The sequence below is a fragment of the Lithobates pipiens genome, unplaced genomic scaffold, assembly GCF_037356315.1.
Source record: "Lithobates pipiens isolate NorthernLeopardFrog02 unplaced genomic scaffold, aLitPip1_a1.2 Scaffold_8, whole genome shotgun sequence".
Classification (NCBI taxonomy): Eukaryota; Metazoa; Chordata; class Amphibia; order Anura; family Ranidae; genus Lithobates; species Lithobates pipiens.
Genome location: NW_027507903.1, coordinates 575,894,293 through 575,915,013, shown reverse-complemented (window position 1 = coordinate 575,915,013; position 20,721 = coordinate 575,894,293). Strand labels below are relative to the sequence as shown.

The 20,721-nt window shown below is 43.2% G+C and overlaps 1 long non-coding RNA gene across 1 annotated transcript in view; it reads right to left on the bottom strand.

Moving 5' to 3' along the window:
• LOC143963707 (uncharacterized) overlaps positions 1–20,721 on the bottom strand; it is a 398,416-nt gene that overhangs the window by 150,713 nt on the left and 226,982 nt on the right. The window contains exon 2 of the long non-coding RNA XR_013271028.1: positions 5,684–6,103. This is a non-coding gene — a long non-coding RNA (uncharacterized LOC143963707). The remainder of the gene's footprint in view (positions 1–5,683; positions 6,104–20,721) is intronic.

Below are 20,721 nucleotides of genomic sequence, written 5' to 3'. Positions count from 1 at the left end.
GGTTCGCCGCAGCTTTTTATAGCGCCATGGACCCCCATATACTACCGCATAAAGCCCCCTGATTGCCCCCTAGTTAACCCTTTCACCAGTGATCACCATATAACTGTTACAGGTGACGCTGGTTGGTTAGTTATTTTTTTATAGTTTCAGGGCACCCGCCATTTATTACCTAGTCTCACTAGTGTACCCCTAAATTTAGGGGTGTCTAATTTCCAAAATGGAGTCATTTGGGGGGGGGTTTGTGCCATCTTGGCATTTTATGGCCTTCAAAACTGTAACGCCCTTAGAAAGCCTGAAGGCGGTGCTTGGTTTTCGGGGCCCCGTACGCGGCTAGGCTCCCAAAAAGTCCCACATATGTGGTATCCCTGTACTCAGGAGAAGCAGCAGAATTTATTTTGGGGTGTCATTTCACATATGCCCATGGCATGCGTGAGCAATATATCATTTAGTGACAACTTTGTGAAAAAAAAAATAAATAAATATAAAGTTTGTAATTTTCCCGCAACTTGTGGCAAAATATAAAATATTCCATGGACTCAACATGCCTCTCAGCAAATAGCTTGGGGCGTCTACTTTCTAAAATGGGGTCATTTGTGGGGGTTTTGTGCCATCTTGGCATTTTATGGCCTTCAAAACTGTAATAGGTAGTGAGGAGTGAAGTCAAATATTTACGCCCTTAGAAAACCTGAAGGCGGTTCTTGGCTTTCGGGGCCCCGTGAGCGGCTAGGCTCCCAAAAAATCCCACACATGTGGTATCCCCGTACTCAGGAGAAGCAGCAGAATTTATTTTGGGGTGTCATTTCACATATGCCCATGGCATGTGTGAGCAATATATCATTTAGTGACAACTTTGTGAAAAAAAAATAAAAACAAATTAAAGTTTGTAATTTTCCCGCAACTTGTGGCAAAATATAAAATATTCCATGGACTCAACATGCCTCTCAGCAAATAGCTTGGGGTGTCTACTTTCTAAAATGGGGTCATTTGTGGGGGTTTTGTGCCATCTTGACACTTTATGGCCTTCAAAACTGTAATAGGTAGTGAGAAGTGAAATCAAAAATTTACGCCCTTAGAAAGCCTGAAGGCGGTGCTTGGTTTTCGGGGCCCCGTACGCGGCTAGGCTCCCAAAAAGTCCCACATATGTGGTATCCTCGTACTCAGGAGAAGCAGCAGAATTTATTTTGGGGTGTCATTTCACATATACCCATAGCATGTGTGAGCAATATATCCTTTAGTGACAACTTTGTGTAAAAAAAAAATATATATATTTTTTTTGTCATTATTCAATCGCTTGAGGCAAAAAAATAAAATATTCAATGGGCTCAACATGCCACTTATCAATTTCCTTAGGGGGTCTACTTTCCAAAATGGGGTCATTTGGGGGGGTTTTGTACTGCCCTGCCATTTTAGCACCTCAAGAAATGAGATAGGCAGTCGTAAACTAAAAGCTGCGTAAATTCCAGAAAACGTACCTTAGTTTGTAGATGTGACAACTTTTGCGCAAACCAATAAATATACAGTTATTGACTTTTTTTTTACCAAAGACATGTGGCTGAATACATTTTGGCCTAAATGTATGACTAAAATTGAGTTTTTTTGGATTTTTCTAATAACAAAAAGTAGAAAATATCATTTTTTTTCAAAATTTGCGGTCTTTTTACGTTTATATCGCAAAAAATAAAAATCGCAGAGGCAATCAAATACCATCAAAAGAAAGCTCTATTTGTGGGAAGAAAAGGACGCAAATTTTGTTTGGGTACAACATTGCATGACCGCGCAATTACCAGTTAAAGCAGCGCAGTGGCAAATTGTAAAAAGACCTCTGGTCATTGACCAGTAAAATGGTCCGGTCTGAAAGTGGTTAAATATCATGCCTGTGGGTGTCTATAGTATGCCTGTAAAGTGGCACAATTTTCCCATGTTTAGAACAGTACCACAGCAAAATGACATTTAAAAAAGGAAAAATTGTAATTTACTTATATGGAAATTAAGAGGAACCCTGTGCCAAATTTTTAAAAAAATGGTGTGGGGGTCCCCCCAAAATCCATACCAGACCCATATCAATTTTTTCAATGAGTTTTATCTATATTTCTGAGACCCGACAATTCATTACAGCCGCAAGTAGTTTTAAATGACAATTTTTCCTTTAGAAATGTCGTTTTGCTGTGGAACTATTCTAAACATGGGAAAAATGTGCCACTTTACAGGCATACTATAGACACCCCCCAGCCATGATATTTAAAGGAATATTTCATTTTTATTGTTTCACTTTAAGCATTAAAAAAAAAGCACTGCTTCCGAAAAAACTGCAGTTTTTACAAAAAAATCGCATTGACACATGTCCCCTGGGGCAGGACCCAGGTCCTCAATCACTTTTTATGACAATAACTTGCATATAAGCCTTTAAAATTAGCACTTTTGATTTTTCATGTTAGTGTCCCATAGACCTTAACGGTGTTCCGGTGGCATTCCAATTTGCCCCAAACACGGCCAAAGTTCGGCCCAAACTTATGCTCAGGCTGAACCATTCGCCCATCCCTAGTTCCAACATGTCTGTGTACCAGTGCACAAAGCAAGGTCCATAAAGACATGGATGACCAAGTTTGGGGTGGAGGAACTTCACTGACCTCAACCCTATAGAACACCTTTGTGTTGATTTAGAGCAGAGACTGCGAGCCAGGCCTTCTCGTCCAACATCGGTGCCTGACCCCACAAATGCGCTTCTGGAAGAATGGGCAAACATTCCCATAGAAACACTCCTCGGGCCAACTTAATATTGAACCCTACAGACTAAGACTGGGATGCCATTAAAGTTCATGTGCACGCAGGGCCATCTTTATATTGAGTGGACCCTGGGCAAAAATGTTCTTGGGGCCCCCACCAATTCAATTTCACTCTCCACCTGCTCTTAGACATACAATAAATAGCAGCTAGACTTAAAATCAGTTTACTATATCGGATCAGGGAGCAGTTGCGATTGGTTGCCAGCGGTTACAGCATATAATTATTGCTTACTGACTGGTTGCTAGAGATTACAGCACACATTTCGGCTCATTGATTAGTTGCTAGAGGTTGCAGCAAATGATTTCTTCTTGTTAATTGGTTGCTAGAGATTACTGTAAAATATTACTGCTCACTGATTGGTTGCTAGAGGTTACAGCACATCATCTCCTCAATGCAGGGGTGCATGATATACATATGCTGCCTTTATTTACATATCAATGCTGCCAGCGACAGCTATTTACTTATGAATGCCACCACTATTTACATATAAATGGCGGTTATTTCCATGTAAAAAACAGGGTCTGCAAGTGAGTCATCTGTACACAACAATAAGGCAGAGCTGGGCAGTATTAGTAGCAGCACTTCACACTGAGATATCAGGACACAGCACAGGACTAAAACTTCAAAGGACAAGGGAATTTAAACTGGGATAGTTGTCAAGTATGAGGCAGCTGCTTTGGGCCCCACAACAATGACAGGGCCCAGGTCAGCTGTCCCTTTTGCCCTGCCTTAAAAACGGCCCTGTGTGCGTGTAAAGGCAGGGGTCCCAATACTGTGTATATACTGATCTGGACAGGACACGCATGTATCACAATCCTTCAGGTGCAAAGCAAATAAGGAGATCATCTAGTCTCCACCAATGATAGTCCAACCTGCAGCACCTTGTATATTTATTAAAGAGAGCTACAAACTCACCAAAATGACAGGTTTCAGATCAGGTAGGACAAGGTTTTTTTGTTACACCTGATGAAAGATCCTGATGGGTCTGAAACTCGTTTTGATGAGTTAGGAACTCTCTTAATAAATATACAAGGGGGTGCAGAATGGACTACTGCTGTGTGTGTGTGTGTGTGTGTGTGTGTGTGTGTGTGTGTGTGTGTGTGTGTGTGTGTATATACAGTGCCTTGCGAAAGTATTCGGCCCCCTTGAACTTTTCAACCTTTTGCACACATTTCAGGCTTCAAACAAAGATATAAAATTTTAATTTTTTGTGAAGAATTACCAACAAATGGGACACAATTGTGAAGTGGAACGAAATCTATTGGATATTTTAAACTTTTTTAGCAAATAAAAAACTGAAAAGTGGTGCGTGCAAAATTATTCGGCCCCTTTACTTTCAGTGCAGCAAACTCACTCCAGAAGTTCAGCGAGGATCTCTGAATGATCCAATGTTGTCCTAAATGACAGCCATTTCTCAAAAATATCTATAAAAAGTCTCGTCTAAAGTTTGCCACAAGCCACCTGGGAGACACACCAAACATGTGGAAGAAGGTGCTCTGGTCAGATGAAACCAAAATCGAACTTTTTGCCCACAATGCAAAACGATTTGTTTGGTGTAAAAGCAACACAGCTCATCACCCTCAACACACCATCCCCACTGTCAAACATGGTGGTGGCAGCATCATGGTTTGGGCCTGCTTTTCTTCAGCAGGGACAGGAAAGATGATTAAAATTAAGGGGAAGATGGATGCAGCCAAATACAGGACCATTCTGGATGAAAACCTGTTGGAGTCTGCAAAAGACCTGAAACTGGGATGGAGATTTATCTTCCAACAAGACAATGATCCCCAAACATACAGCAAAATCTACAAAGGAATGGTTCACAAATAAACGTATCCAGGTGTTAGAATGAGCAAGTCAAAGTCCAGACCTGAATCCAATCGAGAATCTGTGGAAAGAACTGAAAACTGCTGTTCACAAACGCTCTCCATCCAACCTCACTGAGCTCGAGCTGTTTTGCAAGGAAGAATGGGCAAGAATTTCAGTCTCTCGATGTGCAAAACTGATAGAGACATACCCCAAGCGACTTGCAGCTGTAATCGCAGCAAAAGGTGGCTCTACAAAGTATTAACGCAAGGGGGCCGAATAATTTTGCACGTGCCACTTTTCATTTTTTTATTAGTTAAAAAAGTTTCAAAAATCCAATAGATTTCGTTCCACTTCACAATTGTGTCCCACTTGTTGGTGATTCTTCACAAAAAATTAAAATTTTATATCTTTATGTTTGAAGCCTGAAATGTGTGCAAAAGGTTGAAAAGTTCAAGGGGGCCGAATACTTTCGCAAGGCACTGTGTATATGTATTATATATATATATATATATATATATATATATATGACACTCAAGGGGTTTGAAAGGTTGACGCTCAGTGAAAAGGTTTATTTTGACATTTCGCGAGGCACAAGCTCATATTTCTGAGGACCTTTCTCCTGAGGAAGATAAGCTTGTGCCTCTTTGAGAAACACTATCACTGAGTGTTAATTAAGGACATTAATTTTAAGAAGAGTTGGAATAACATGGGGGTCTATTTATAAAAAAATTGTTGAACGAATGTCACATACATTCGTGCAGGCTGGATAAAATTTCCTCCTATTTTTTTGTAAAACATTTCATTCCTATGATCGTCAGCTCCACCTAGTGGCCAAAATGCAGTATAGTTTTGGCCATTTAGTCCACTTGATGGAGCTGTTGATTATAGGAATGAAAATATTTCAGAATACACAGAAAAACTTACCCAGCCTACATGAATGTTTGTGACATTCCTCCAACGAATGTTTTATAAATAGACTCTATAGTTTTGATATGGGTACTACATTCTACAAAGTATTCCAGTGAAATAAAACACACATAACGCATTACTGTGGAACAGAATCAAGTTTCGCTCTAATAAGGTTTCTTACCTCCTCCACGGACACGGTCAGCACACTCCTGCTCTTCTTCATCATGGTTGCCGGTGCCGGGCTCACACCACTGCCCCAATCAGCTCCCAGGCATACAGGTCCACCAGTCCTTCCCTCCAATACAGCCAGAGCCGTCCGTACCAGAAACAAATCCTACTCCTCTGTCTTTCTCTGTCGCTGAACAAGAGTGTAATCCAAATCAATTCACATCAAACCTCCCGACATTCTAATCCATATGTAAATCTGGAATCATATTTCTCTGATGTGACATGTTTCATTATTTTTCATCTGTGGGGATATTGATAGAGACATCACAAACTCGCATGGACTCTGTACTGCAGCTTACAAGTGTAATCCTCAGCTTCTAGGATAAATAATCTATCTCTCTTCTTTTGTGCTGAGATAAGCGAACATCACCGTCTGCAAAAGAAACGAGACAATAGACAGGTCAGTCAGTGAATTGCTTCCACATGTCTCATCCTTACAGTTGAAATCCAGACAAGGAATACATATATGAAATACACATAGATAACTGTTTTTATCTGTTCAGGGATTTCTTCGTCAATTCAGCCAATTTTGTCATTCAGGCACACCTGCCAGGCAGCATAGTAAGATCCTATGACCTCAGTTGAAGATAAAACACACCCCTTAGCCTGCTTACTGGACAATAAAGGAGCAGGGGCATACTGATGAATCACCACTCTGCTCTTTGTAGATTTTTACATCTCCTTCAGTTAATATGCAGATTATCATATACCATTTTTTGGTAGATAAATACCCAAAAACATCAGAACAACTTACTCAGAAAGACGCTGGGAGCTTTTAGACCTGCACATGCAATCAGATGAAAGAGCACTTCAAATAAGCTCAATAGTTCAGACGGGGCAGCTCCTACACAGCAAGGCTTTCCTTGATAGGCACTTAACAGAAGATCAATCCACAGAGGTGCAGAAAGAAGAGCCAGACCAAAACCAAATAAAGATAGTTTTAATTGTTGGAAAAAATCTATAATATACATAAAAACATCCAACGCATTACTCCCCCTCATCTGGGCTCTATTGCTGCTCAGCGAGTGCTGTCAAGTTGTTATCCCCTGGGAAAAGTTCAATACTGATTCTAATATAGATCTGTAAAGTTAATGTTTTCTCTGAGTCCATTCAAGTTTTATCCTGTGTTGAGCCTTGATGAAGGGGGAATGGTGGTTTCCAAAACGTGTTGGTTGTTTTTGTATGGTTTTTTTTTTTTAAACAGTTACATTTATCTAGGATAGCCTTTCCCAACATTTTCAACACAGAGGAATCCTTGAAATAGTTCTCCGGTCTCAGGGAACCCCTGCTAAAAATGAGATATCTACAACTCATGATACATTAGTGTGATGATCGGTGGGAAGAATGGCCCTTACACTTGTGGTCATTGGGAAGAATTCCCTCCATACAGAGAGCTAAAAAGATCAATGGTGTCAGTGGGAACTTATCTGAGAGGCAGAAATGGCCCAATGCTGAAGGAAACCCTAGCAACCTCTGGAGGAACCCTAGCGTTCCACGGAACCCTGGTTGAGAATCACTGATCTAGGATTTTTCTCTCTAGTATTGGTCTGGCATTCCTTTCTGTAGTTCTGCGGTGAGCTAATAATTGTCGCCCAAGTATTTATGACCTGTCTTGTTTTGTTATGATTGTACATTTTGATTTACAGAGCAGACATAAAATGTTTACGTTTATCCTTGCAGCCATTTTGTTATTTACGGCCAAGCTGACAATTACATTTTTACTTATACATAACTACTGTGTCTGGTTGAACATTCCATTGTTGGCTCTCGATAACTGCAATCCAGACAGAGAACATGGCTCATATCTAAACTGGATGAATAATAGAGAAGGATGTTGGTGTGCTAAACCACCAATCAACTTCTACTACCTCTTGGAAAATGGGCAAAATCTCTTACAAAGAGTTCCCAGCTCCACAAACTTACCACAACCATAAGACTCCCCAACATAAGGCTTGCCACCTGACTGGCATAAATCCTATCTGCTGACCCACATACTTTCAATATCTGCCAGACATCAAGAACGGAATTACAAAATTCTATTTTTATGGTATAAGTGTCCTAGTGATCTATACAACGTTGATCCAAAAATCTCTAACATGCTGGCATTGTTTGTTGGTTTAAGGTACCATGTCCCACATTTAAGAAGAATGTTCCCCTATTGTTCCCTCTTGAAAGAACATATTTCAAATCAATAATAAACTACAGATACACTTCTCAAGCTCAATCCACATATTACTGTCTTCTCAATTTTACCCAGGTCAGTTAAATCCATTAAGAGAGGCCTTTTACACCATATGCGTTCTACTGCCCACACCATCATAGCAAGATATTGGTGTGAAACTTTACGCCTTTCATGATGGAATGGATGCGTGAGATGAACAAGATTAAATTCTATGGAGAAAATGATCCACAGAAAGGAATACGAATGTGAGCCATATCCAGCTTCCTGGTTCCAATGGGACTACTTTCAGACCTCTTGAAAATTATCCAGATTTTCTCCAAAAGTTTCTGACAAATGCTGCCATGGTTTGTCGGCTGAAGGTACTGTACTACAGTATGTCTCATATTTGAATGTTCCCTTATTGTTCTAGTGATCTACACAATTGTGATTTAAAAATCTCAAAAAATGTCAGCTGAAGGTACTATGTCCTATATTTGAGATGAATATTTCCTTATTGTTCTCCTTCTGGAACTTAGGAATTAATCTCTCAAGCCAAATCCATGTATTACTCTCTTATTGATTTTATCCAGATCAATTAAATCTACTAAAAGGGAATTTTTGTAATCAATTTTTACACCATATCACATCAGAGCAAGATATTGACATAAAACTGATGCACCCTCTATGATGGAATGAGTGTGTGAGATTAAGGAGAATAAAATCTATGGAGGAAATGATCCTCAGAGAGGAACGTGAATCTGAGCCATATCCAGCTTTCTGGTTCCAATGGGACTACTTTCAAACCTCTGCAAAATTATCCTGATTTCTATAAATCTCTGTCTTAATGGTAAATGTCCTAGTGATCTAACCAATTTTGATCCAAAAACCTCTGACAGATGCTGACATTGTTTGTCGGTTCAGGGTACTATATTCCATATTTGGAATGAATGTTCCCTTATTATTCTCCTTGTGGAACAAAACGTTTGAATCAATAATACAATTATGGATACATCCCTCAAGGTCAATTTATGTATAACTCCCTTATCGATTATACCCAGAATAATTCAATTTACAAAGAAGGACCTTTTACACCATATAATATCAGAGCAAGAAACTGATGCACCCTCTATGATGGAATGAATGTGTCAGTTGAGGGAGAATAAAATTGGAGGAAAGGATCCATAAAGGGGAACATGAATCTGAACCATATCCAGCTTTCTGGTTCCAGTTGGACTACTTTCAGACCTCTGTAAAATTCTCGCAATACCTATACTGTATATTTATATCTTGATGGCAAATGTCCTTGTGAGCTCCACAATTTTGATCCTAAAAATCTGACAGATGCTGGCATTGTTTGTTGACTGAAGGCACCATGTCCTATATTTGGGATGAATGTTCCTTTATTCTCCTTCTGGGACAAGATGTTCTGAATCAACAATACAATTATGGATTTATCTCTGAAGCCCAATGCCTATATTACTCTCCCTTTTGATTTTACCCAGATCAATTAAATCTACATCATGTCACATGAGAGCAAGATATTGACATAAAACTGAGACATTTTCGACAACTCGGATCCGGGTTGTGTGTGCCCAGAGCGGTAGCTGGAAACTGACGGGTGTATTGTCACATAGATGATAAGTCACTTTGGATGTTAGTTTACTGCTGTATGATCTCTATAGCTGTGTTAATGATCACACCCCTGTCTGTAATGTATGTCTCTCTCCCTTGTTTTGGATTGAATAAAAATTTATATTTGAAAAAAAAACTGATACATTCTCTTAGCCCTTGTACACAAGGTCGGAGAATCTGTCGGAATGAGTCTTATCGGACCGTGTCATCAGATAATCCGACTGTGTGTGGTATGCATCGGACTGATTCCGTCCGAATCTCCGTCCGACCCAATTTTCCAACATGTTGGAAATATTTCCCGACCAACTGGGCCGAAAGGACCTAATCCGATCATGTGTATAGCATTTTGATCGGACCAAGTGCCACGCATGCTCAGATCAAATTCCTACATCAAAGCTATTGGCTATTAGCCTGAATGTAGTCCCATCGTAACAAAATTACGTCATCACGTTCTGAAAGATCGGATTTTTCGCCAACTTGTCCCGACCGTGTGTATGCAACAGTTTCGGACACAATCCGTCGGACTAAATCCGACGGGCAAAATCTGACGGATTTGGTTGTCAAAATCTCCCACCGTGTGTACGTGGGCTAAGAGGGAATGAATGTGTCAGATGAAGGAGAATAAAATCTATGAAGAATGTGATCCACAGAGATGAACATGAATCTGAGTTATATCCAGATTCCTGATTCCAATGGGACTACTGTCGGACCTCTGTGAAATTCTCCCAATACCTATGATCTTAGTACCTAATTTTAATAGATCTAAGGAGACCTCTGGAGCCTCTCAAAGCAACAATACTTCTACTACTTTCTCTCCCATTTGTTTTTTTCTGACCTTTATTATTTATGACTATTGGCAGAACACCACCTAACAGTTATTAATACAAAAATGTTTCATATATTTAACTGTATTGTTAGAATTTTGAGAACTATCTCTGGTTGTTTATGATTGTTGTCCTGCTGGAAGGCGAAACTCCACCCCAGTCTCAAGTCTTTTGCACGTTTTCTTCTAAGACTGCCCTGTATTTGGCTCCATCCATCTTCCTATCAACTCTGACCAGCTTCCCTGTCCCTGCTGAAGAAAAGCATCTCCACAACATGATGCTGCCACCACCATGTTTCATGGTGGGGGTGGTGTGTTCAGGGTGATGTGCAGAGTTAGTTTTCCACCACACATAGCGTTTTTCTTTTAGGCCAAAAAGTAAAATTTTGGTCTCATCTAACTAGAGCACCTTCTTTCACAAGTTTGCCGTGTCCACCACATGGCTTTGCAAACTGCAAACAGGACTTCTTATGGCTTTCTTCAACAATGACTTTCTTCTTGCCACTCTTCCATAAAGGCCAGATTTGTGGAGTGCACGACTAATAGTTGTCCTGTGGACAGATTCTCCCACTTGAGCTGTGGATCTCTGCAGCTCCTCCAGAGTCACCATGGGCCTCTTAGCTGCTTCTCTGATTAATGCTCTCCTTGCCATGCCTGTCAGTTTAGGTGGACGGTCATGTCTTGGTAGGTTTGCAGTTGTGCCATCCTCTTTCCATTTTCACATGATGGGTTGAACAGTGCTCCATTAGATGTTCAAAGCTTGGGATATTTTTTTTTATAACTTTATCCTACTTTAAACTTCTCTACAACTTTATCCCTGACCTGTTTGTTCACTAACATTCTCTAACAAACCTGTGAGGGCTTTACAGAACAGCTTTATTGATACTGAGAAGAAATTATACACAGGTGGACTCTATTTACTAATTAAGTGATTTCTGGTTCCACTAAATTTTAGTTAGGGGTATCAGAGTAAAAGGGGCTGAATACAAATGCACGCCACACTTTTCACATATTTAGTTGTAAAAAAATTTGAAAACCATTTATTTTCCTTCCAATTCATAATTATGTGCCTCACTTTGTGTTAGTCTATCACATAAAATCCCAATCCCATGTACTGTACATTTACGGTTTTAGTTGTAACATGACAAAATGTGGAAAATTTGAAGGTGTATAAATACTTTTTCAAGGCACTGTATAGTCTATTATTGTAGTTAATTATGACAAACAGAATATGTATATTATATTATACCTTGCAATATGTGAAAAACATATATAACTCTTTGTTCTCTGGAGCCCCTCAACAATTGTATGGTTTTTGGTTGTTCAGTATAGATTATACATTATAAGGGGGGCTGACTCTTGTTCGCATATTTCTCAATAATTTTGAGTGGAGATTGCAGAAGGTAGAATGAGACATTCTTGCATGACTTCCCTTGGGCCTCGTTCACAGGGGCACATTGATTTATGCAAGATGCTTTGTAAAAAGTTGTCTGAACACTGTACACATGTAATGCTTGTGATACATATACAGGCGTACAGCATCTAGTAAATGAACCCTATTAGCTGCCAGCAATGCTCAGTGTTGAGTTGTACATATCAACAATGTGTAGTCAGCTCCATTGCACCACTCTAAGCTTGCTGGGGTACATGAGGCTGTATTTCAGGCCATTCTCCCAAAGGCACTTGAGGGTCTCCATGAAGGAGCAACGACGTTGCTGTACTTCAGGTGAGTAGTCAAGATACAGGGAGATCTTGAAGTTTTCAAAGGAGAGCTCTGCCAGCAATCTATCCCTGTCATGGTAATTGAGGCACTTAATCACGAAGGGTCTAGATGGAGCCCCAGGAATAGATGGTGTAGTGGGGACCCTGCTGGTCCGTTCCACTACAAATGTGGATGGGAGATCCACGAGGCCTGGCAGCATGGCGAGGAACCATTCGGCAAATTCAGCTGGTTTGGCACCCTCGGCCTGTTTGGGGAGCCCCACCACCCGCAGATTGTTACGTCGGAGCCTGTTCTTCATGTCCACAGTTTTTTCCTGCAAGGATTGTACCTGTTTTTGGAGGATTCTCAGTTCCCTGGAGTCCGTGGGCACCGTATCGTCAACCTGAGATATGTGGGATTCCACCTCGGACATCCGGGACCGGAATTTGTCCATATCGTGCCTGATTAGGCTGACCTCTGTGGTCACCATATCAATCTTGGTGGTAAGGGCCTCCTTCAGGTAAGTTATGGTCACCATTAGGTCTGCCAAGGAAGGCTCTGCGTCTCCCATGTTTGCAGGTGCTGTCTGAGTGCTCGCAGTCACACAGGATGGGGAGGAGGGGGCAGAGCACGTGGCCAAGATGTCCACCGGTAGAGGAGACTGGGCCTGGGACACTGTGTGTTTGCTGTATTCTCTCTTACCCGGAGCCATGTAGGAGGACAGGAGTAGCAGGAAGCCAGAGAGGCACCTTTTGGACGCTGGTATATGAATTCAGAGACGCCGACCACGATGGCAGGATGACCAGAAGGATTAGGTAGAAGCAGAGCTCAGCTACTGCATGTCTGCCTTGCTTTACATCTGGACACACCCCCCTTGGCCCAATGGTTTAATGGGGGCTCCTTCCTTCTGTTGAAAGGCTGACAGGAGTAGTGGCAGCGGCAGTGATTTCAACAATCAAGTGACTGCTGGGTGTAGGATCCCCTAACCTTGCACATCATGAACAGGGAGGGGGCGCAGTTTGGATTCTTTGCTCTCGGCGCTGGATGACCTTGTCTCAGCACTGTTTGGGACACTGTTCTGATATGAGGCACTATTCCTCACACTGACACCAATGATGGGGCAACAATTTCTGCACTGACACCAACAGTGGAGCACTGTTCCTCCCAGTGACACCGATGGGCACTATTCTGTCCAATGACAGTAATGATGAGGGACTATTCCTTCTAATGACACCAACAATGGGGCACTATTGCATCCAATGATGCCAACAATGGGGCACTATTCCTCAAACTGACACCAACAATGGGCCACTAATATTTTCCCTGATACCAAAGATGGAACATTGTTTACTCCCACGATGCCAGGGCATTTATGTCTCCCACTGGCAACAGTCCCCCCCCCCCCCCCCCCAAAGCACAGTAAACTGGCCCTTTGCCTGGAAAGTTTGGAGATCCCTGTACGAGAATATACAGTTCATTAGGTGGTGTGTATAAGGTAACAGAGCTGCCTGAGCACCTGACATTTGTACTGCTATGCTGTGAATAGTGTTGTGACCTGCACAGCAGGATATTAGATTACACAAACACAGGGACAAACCCTTTGCTCTCACTCTTAGTACAGATGGCAGTATCTGGATTTTAGATCTGCCAGGACAGCTGAAGCTAGGCTTTTTTTGAGAACCCAGTCTGCATTAAGAATCTTTCATGAAAGTAGCTTGTATTATAATAAACCTTTTTTTTAGATATAGCTGCTAGTAATGATCCTTGTGTTCTGCCAGCAATTTAATTGTTCTATCAACTTGGGTACAACCAGCCTGCCGGATTTTACATGCGATTATTGCTGTCAGCTGCTATAGCCGCTAGCGATAATCACGGTGTTCTCACAACGGATACGGTTTTTGCTTATCCCCCCCACCAGGAGCTCACAATAGCTCTATGAGAGGGGTTCCCCTGTCCCCTGTCAACTGTGGCTGTGTTGATGGAAGGATCCATCTAATTTATTTCCTGCAACCCATGGTTGAAATTTGCTCCGTCAATGGCCAGCCTTACCTGCCAATGAATTTGTACTTATCATCCAGTACTGAGATTTAAACTCTCTAGTGTACTCCAGTAACACTTGCAGGTCTCATCCCATCCCCCAGCCTGTGATTGGACAGTGAAAGAGATGCAGCAGATTGGTGAGCTCATCTCTCTATCACAACGCCCTCTCCTCTTGCTGCTTCTCCCTCCCCCAGTCTAACCTATGCTGCACAGGGCTTGCTAGAGGCTGATACCATGTCCAATTCAGTCATTAAGAATGTTTGCATTTAAAAAAAAAAATGTGTATTAATAAATCAAAAAAAAAAGTCTAATGCCGCGTACACACGATCGGAATTCTCGTCGGAAGAAGCTCTGATGGTTTTTCCGATGGAATTCGGCTCAAGCTGTCTTGCCTACACACGGTCACACCAAATTTCGATAGTTTAGAACGTGGTGACGTACAACACGTACGACGGGACTAGAAAAAGGTGGTTCAATAGCCAGTAGCCAATAGCTTCTGTATCGTAGTTGAATCTGATCATGCGTGATTTTTAGCGTGTCGGAATTGCATACACACGATCGGAATTTCGGAAAGTTTTTCCGTCTGATAAATTGAGAACATGCTGTCAATTTTTGCTGGCGAAAATTCGGACAGCTAAATTCCGATGGAGCACACACACTGTCGCATTTTCCGATGAAAAGCTCTCATCTGTCTTTTTCTGTCCGGAATTCCGATTGTGTGTACGCGGCGTTAATCTCCAGGTTTTAGGTACTTTTAGTGGCTGATTCAATCATTAACTGAGTATGCAGCTTCTTCATATTTTTTAATCCTTGCCTATCTTCCAGTTTAAACTGGTGCCCCAGGTTTCCTGTTTCAGGGTTGCTCCTTTCTTTTGCAGCATCCTATAGAACCACCTTTGCATGGAGGGACTGTGCGCATCAATAGAAACATACAGTCCTGCAGCCTAGGATGGAAGGCACTCTCCTGCTCCTCACTCCCCCCTCACCTCCACTGTTAGAGTGTTACTAAACCTATAACCTGCATTCACTATATCCAGTCTTCCACAGTACACCGAACATGGAAATGCAATTATTTTAGTAAATAGCCTTTTTCATCAGCAGTATATAGCAGTCTTGTGTCTTCTATCAGTGTCCAGCTGAGTTAAATCTTGTAGGAGGAGTTTTCATTCTACTCTGACTGTCATATGAGGCTGGAGGACCCCTGACCCTTGTCTGTACAATGCTGATTGGCCCTATACTAATCACATACACCCTTCCAATAAAAAAAAACTCTCCAGCAGTGGCGGCCCGTCCATTATGGGTGCTCGGGTGCTGCCCCCTCTATACACGGCCGCCACACCCCCTATACGAATAGATAAATTCATTCATAGCATGAGATCTATCCTTGGCCACTCCCTATTCATGTGGCCGCCCCCTTTCCAAATGCATGAAGTACATCGGTGGGGTTTTTTTTAAGCACCTGATTAGAGCCAGAAGCTCTAATAGGCTTTAAAATAGGGTGGGCTCAGGTCGCAGGAGTTCACCCAGGGGTTACAACAGCGAATTAATATTCGCTATTGAAACATTGATCCTCAATTCGGCCAATCAGAAGCAGGTCTGAGACCCGTTTTCCAATTGGCTGAAAATAGAAGAGTCCCAACTAGCTGCCAAGGAGGAGGGAGGAAATGGAAGCCGCCGCAATGCCTGTGGAGAGCAGGGGAAGCCGCCGCCGAAGCCTGGGAGAAGTGCTGCCCACCATAGGTGGGGTAAGTATTCGAGACCCGATCGCCCGGGGGGTGGTACCGGACGCCAGACACCACTGCTCTCCAGCAATACACACCAAACTGAGCATGTGCAGAGTGCACCCAAGGCTCTGTACTATCAGGAGATGGATTGAGGACTGTGGAAGAAGGGGAGGAGCAGAGACGACAGGATCAAACAGCCTTTTTACACAGTAAAGAGGGTAACCCCTTAGATTCCACAATGAGTATAACAAGCATGCTTTACTGCATATACTGACTGATTTTACTGTTATGGGTTCTGTAACACTTTAATCCTTTCCTATGAAGAGTGGAAGCTCAGGTAAACAGGATTGAGAAAGCTAGAGCTCGCAGCATTGAAAGTTGTAATCTGCAAGTGCCGGTGTAAGAATTTTAACATAGTTTAAAAAAAAAAATGGAACATTTAATACTATTTTAACTTGTGTATTTTATATCTGCTTGGAGTTCAGCTTTATCAGTACTTTTTAGTTGCGGTTTCTTTAATCCTTTCAGCACAGATGGTCCCTAAGTGGAGTGCACCCTTAAGACATTGGAATGCACTACCCTAAACACGTTATTTTAAAGGTTAGCTGAACGAATTATTGCCGCCTGGTCTGCTCAGGATTGTGGAGAGAAGTACGCTCAGGGCGGAAAGTACATGGCCTGGACCTGAGTCAAACTAGGAGGAGGGCCGACATGACTGGGGCCTGCAGAAGAGGCGCAGTATTAGTGGGTGATTTTGATATGCTGCAGACTGCTTATCAGATTGAAGAGTTCAAGGCAGAGGGTGTGTCCTGTAGTGGGTAGAGAGGAGGGGGTGTGTTGGAAAAGTACAACAGAAAAGTTGCTTATAAACTGACTATATACTGAATATGCATTATACCTGTCTAAGCAGCAGGTGGCGCTGTAGTGTTGTAGTGTGTAGTTATGTTATCTATGCTATAACATGATGTTTGTCTACCCTCTCTATGTACTTGGATGCTCCTTCCTTCTGTAAAGACATGCATTGATCATTGATAAGCCGTATTACTGCATACAACAAACTTCCAGCATGATTTCAAAACTTTGCCAACAGCGGGATCGTATCACAGCATAGTCAGAGCTCATCACAACATCAGACAGTTTTTTCCTTTGTTCCTGGACTTCACCTGTAGGCAGAACAAAAGGTTGGTGACTTGGACAACATGCTGTCCCAGCTTAGAGCTGCAGCTGTGGACAGAGGCCTTAAGTGGTTACAAGACAAACTATTGGACTAATTGCAGGAGTCCAGGCAGGTCTTTCCTAGGCCCTCTTCTAGTCACCGACATGCTAGGAGGTCTAAGCCTTCTAAGCGCTTCATTCCTGAGTCTGAGAGCCCCTCAAGGGACCCTCTGACCCCACCAGCCAAGCGCATGCCTGCTTCCCCTGGTGTGCGAGTCGGGAGTAATCCCTGTCTGCTGTGAACCCAGGGTGGGAGTGTTTTCATCTGGCACCCACTCCCCTGCCCTCATACATTCACAGTATGGATGGTGCGAATGACTAAACAGGCTCCCTGCCTAGTGCGGCCTGCTCGTGGGAGTGGCAGAGCGGCAGATACCAGCCAGGTCCTGGGAGCGGCCAGGGCCCCCGGTGACAGAAGATGCGGGTGGCAGCTTTTCCCTGTGTTCAGGCATCGCAGAGCATGTGCCGCAAATGGAAGGAGCTGGGCGTCGGCTGGTGAGGCTTTCTCCACCCCTCAAAGAGCCCAGCATTGGAGTAGGAGAGGGAGCATTCAGGGTTCCGGTGTGGCGGCGGCTGCTGACATCATCAGCGGGCGCCCACCGGACTCTGCGGCCGGTAACTGGAGCCTCCTGAGGGGAGAGAGTGACAGTGTGGCTTGGTGAACAGAGCCGGTCCGCAGGGGTGCTCAGTAGCTCTGAAGATGTTGAACTCCCACACGCTGCACGGGGATCCAGATCTGCAGCTGGATGTCCTGAGGGACAGAAGCAGCCAGGTGAGCCTTTTGTTTCATGTCCTCTTTCTTGCTCTTATTCAATCTCTATTTAAAGGGGCTCTGGGGGGGCTTAGTTGACAGCTCAGCAGGGATCGGGTATGAGACCGTTGGATTCTGCTGGTCAACGGCTGGCAGCGTCTGTGGTAACTACAACCGGTAAGGCTTCGGACGACAAACCAGCTGACAAAGGAGTTGCCAGGGTACGTCTGGCAAATGCTGCAAAAATGCGATGTGTATGTGTGTTTTGAAGGGCCTTTGGGTGAACATCTAAAGTGAAGTGAAGGAGCGTATATGGAAGGGTGAATATGTGGAAATGTATTTCTTTGTTGCCATTTGAGAAATTTAACTTTACAGTTAGACCAGATGGATGTAAGAAGGAGGAAGAAAACGGCGGTATCGGTTGATTACCTGTACATTCTCAAACCGGTTGCAGGCGTGTGCAATTTTTGGTAGTGTCATTGGGGAACAGGCCCTTGAGAATTGCCCCCCCTTTTTATTTTTGTTATCTGGACTCTATCAGCGAAGCCCAGTAGGTCTATGGTGGGGTTGCTTGGTTTTGCTATGACAAGCAATTTTGTCAGCTCAAGACAGTCTGGCCCTCTTTACGGTGGGACCACAAAAACGTCATTGTCTGGATGAAACTGATGTCATCTCCACAGAATTTAGTTCCTTCTTTTCAGGGTGGGGCTGAGGGTGTGGCAGCCTCTTCAAAACTGGCCACAAATCACAGGGGGTTATGTTGGCAATTCAATGCCGGATCTTGCAAGTTTGGCAGTGCGTGCTGTTTCCGTCATGACTATTCAGGGTGTGGAGGGTCTTATGCGCTGTCCAAATGCTTCAAGCATGGAAAAGGAAAAGGAGGTGACGCTGGAAAGAGGGAAATTAAGGTAGAAAAGGTTGCACCTTTCCTAAAGTGTTATTCTACCAGGAAGGCAGTTTGTGTGTTTTGGACCTGGGTTTCCCGTAGGATTTTTCTGATACCCTGCCAGTTGTTGGTTGTTCCTCCTATGGCTGATAGCTTTCAGTCATCTCGTTTACTTCCAATGGTCGTTTTCAGGACAAATTTTCAAAGTAGTTGCTTTGAGTCACATGGCTGGCCCCCTTTGATTCACCACCAGTATTTCCCCTTTGGGTGTTATCCCCAAAAAAAGAAGCAAATAAGTTACGCCTCATTCATCACTTGTTTCATCCTAAAGGTGGTTCAGCGGATCCGTAGCTTTGCATGGTGTTCTATACTTCTTTTGATATGGCAGTGTCGAGGGTTCCTAGGTATAGTAAAGGTATGTTGTTGGTCAAAACTGATATTGTGGCAGCCTTTTCGTTGGTTGACAGTACATCCTTGTTGTTCCCATCTGCTGGGGTGCAAATGGCTAGGGTTGAATTTTGTTGATAGATGTTTACCAATGGTCTATGCCATTCCTTGTTTGTTGTTTGAAATATTTAATTCCTTTTAGGAATGGGCGGTTTCGTGATACTCCCGGCCTAATTCAGTCATTCATGATTATTTCTTGTGCATAGGGCCTACTGGAAGTGCTATCTATGCCTCACTTTTGCCCACAGTCCATCAAGTTTTCTATTTTTTTGGTATGCCATTGGCCCCTAACAAGACAGAGAGCGCGGCCACCGGTTTCTGGGTATTACCATCAGCACCGTGGCAATGGAATGTCGTTTGCCTTTGGACAAACTTAAAGATCTGAAGGGGGGCGGTTTCTGTGACCGAGCAAGGCAAAAAAAAAAAAAAATGTTGCTTGTTGCATTATGGCCATAGGCCATACTTTTTTTGTGGATGACCGGCAGCTGCTACAGCTGGCATTTAGGCACCACATCCTTATATTGGGCTGGGGTGGGATCAGCGGGAGGACTTGCGAGTGTGGGATTCATTTATGGTTTCTAACAATGGTCTATTTTTTTGGCTGGAGCAGGTGATTTCCAATTTTGATCTAGACCTGTTCACTGACGCGGCAGGCATTGCTCGTTATAAAAGCTGTCAGGGTCGTTGAAGTGCTGAGAGTTGGTTGGCCAGTGGAATGGAGGGAGGTTGGTTTAGTGCATAATTTGGCTGTTCGGGAACTGTTTTCCCATTGTACTCTCCATGGAATTGTGCACATTCCAGGAGTTGATAACTCCTGGCTGATGCTTTGTCTCATTTCCAGTGGGATAGATTCAGTCAGTACTGGAAGCAGAGCAGCACGGAACTACATGCCCCAAGCAGCTGTGGAAAATTTGCATTGCCGCTTCCAAGTTCTCAATTCGTCATTTGGTATGTTCGTTAACTTGGTCCTCATACTGCAGAGAGTCAGGAATAGAGCGATCTGGTGAATGAGGATGGGGGGTGTTCTTGTAAGGACGATGATGTACACGTGTTTTTTCCACCAATGAGATTATCTTGTTCTGGGCCATCTTTGTGCTGGCCATTTTTTATTTTTTTGGGGACTTTTCGGGTGGGGGTTGTGGGGTTCCCTCTTCTCCAGTTTGCCCTGTCTGGGTTGTGGGGGGGGGGGGGGTTTCACGGTTTTGGGCAAATCTTCCAGGAGTTTTATTTATGCATGAGGAAGGGACAGCAATTCAAATTTAGGGTGGGGTTCAGGAAATGCCGGTTGTCCACTGGTTGGAGTGAGACAACTGTTCTTCTCATTACTTTATCTGTTTGGTCGGGCTAAGTTGTGTGGTCCGATATAGTTGCCAGGTCTGTGTGGCTTATGGCCGCTCTGTTGAAAAGATCAGCAAAGGCAGGATAAAGATGAACTAGGACGTTTTTTGATGGAGGGTATTCAGCAGGCCTTCTAGTTTGGGGCAAAACATGCATAAGGTGTCACACTCGTGTTCTGTGGCAGGGGGTCTATTGGGTCTTTGAAGGCGGTGCTGGTTAAATAATTGTGGGAAATTGTGGGTTGGGATCTGAGGTATGCTTGTTCCTTCCTA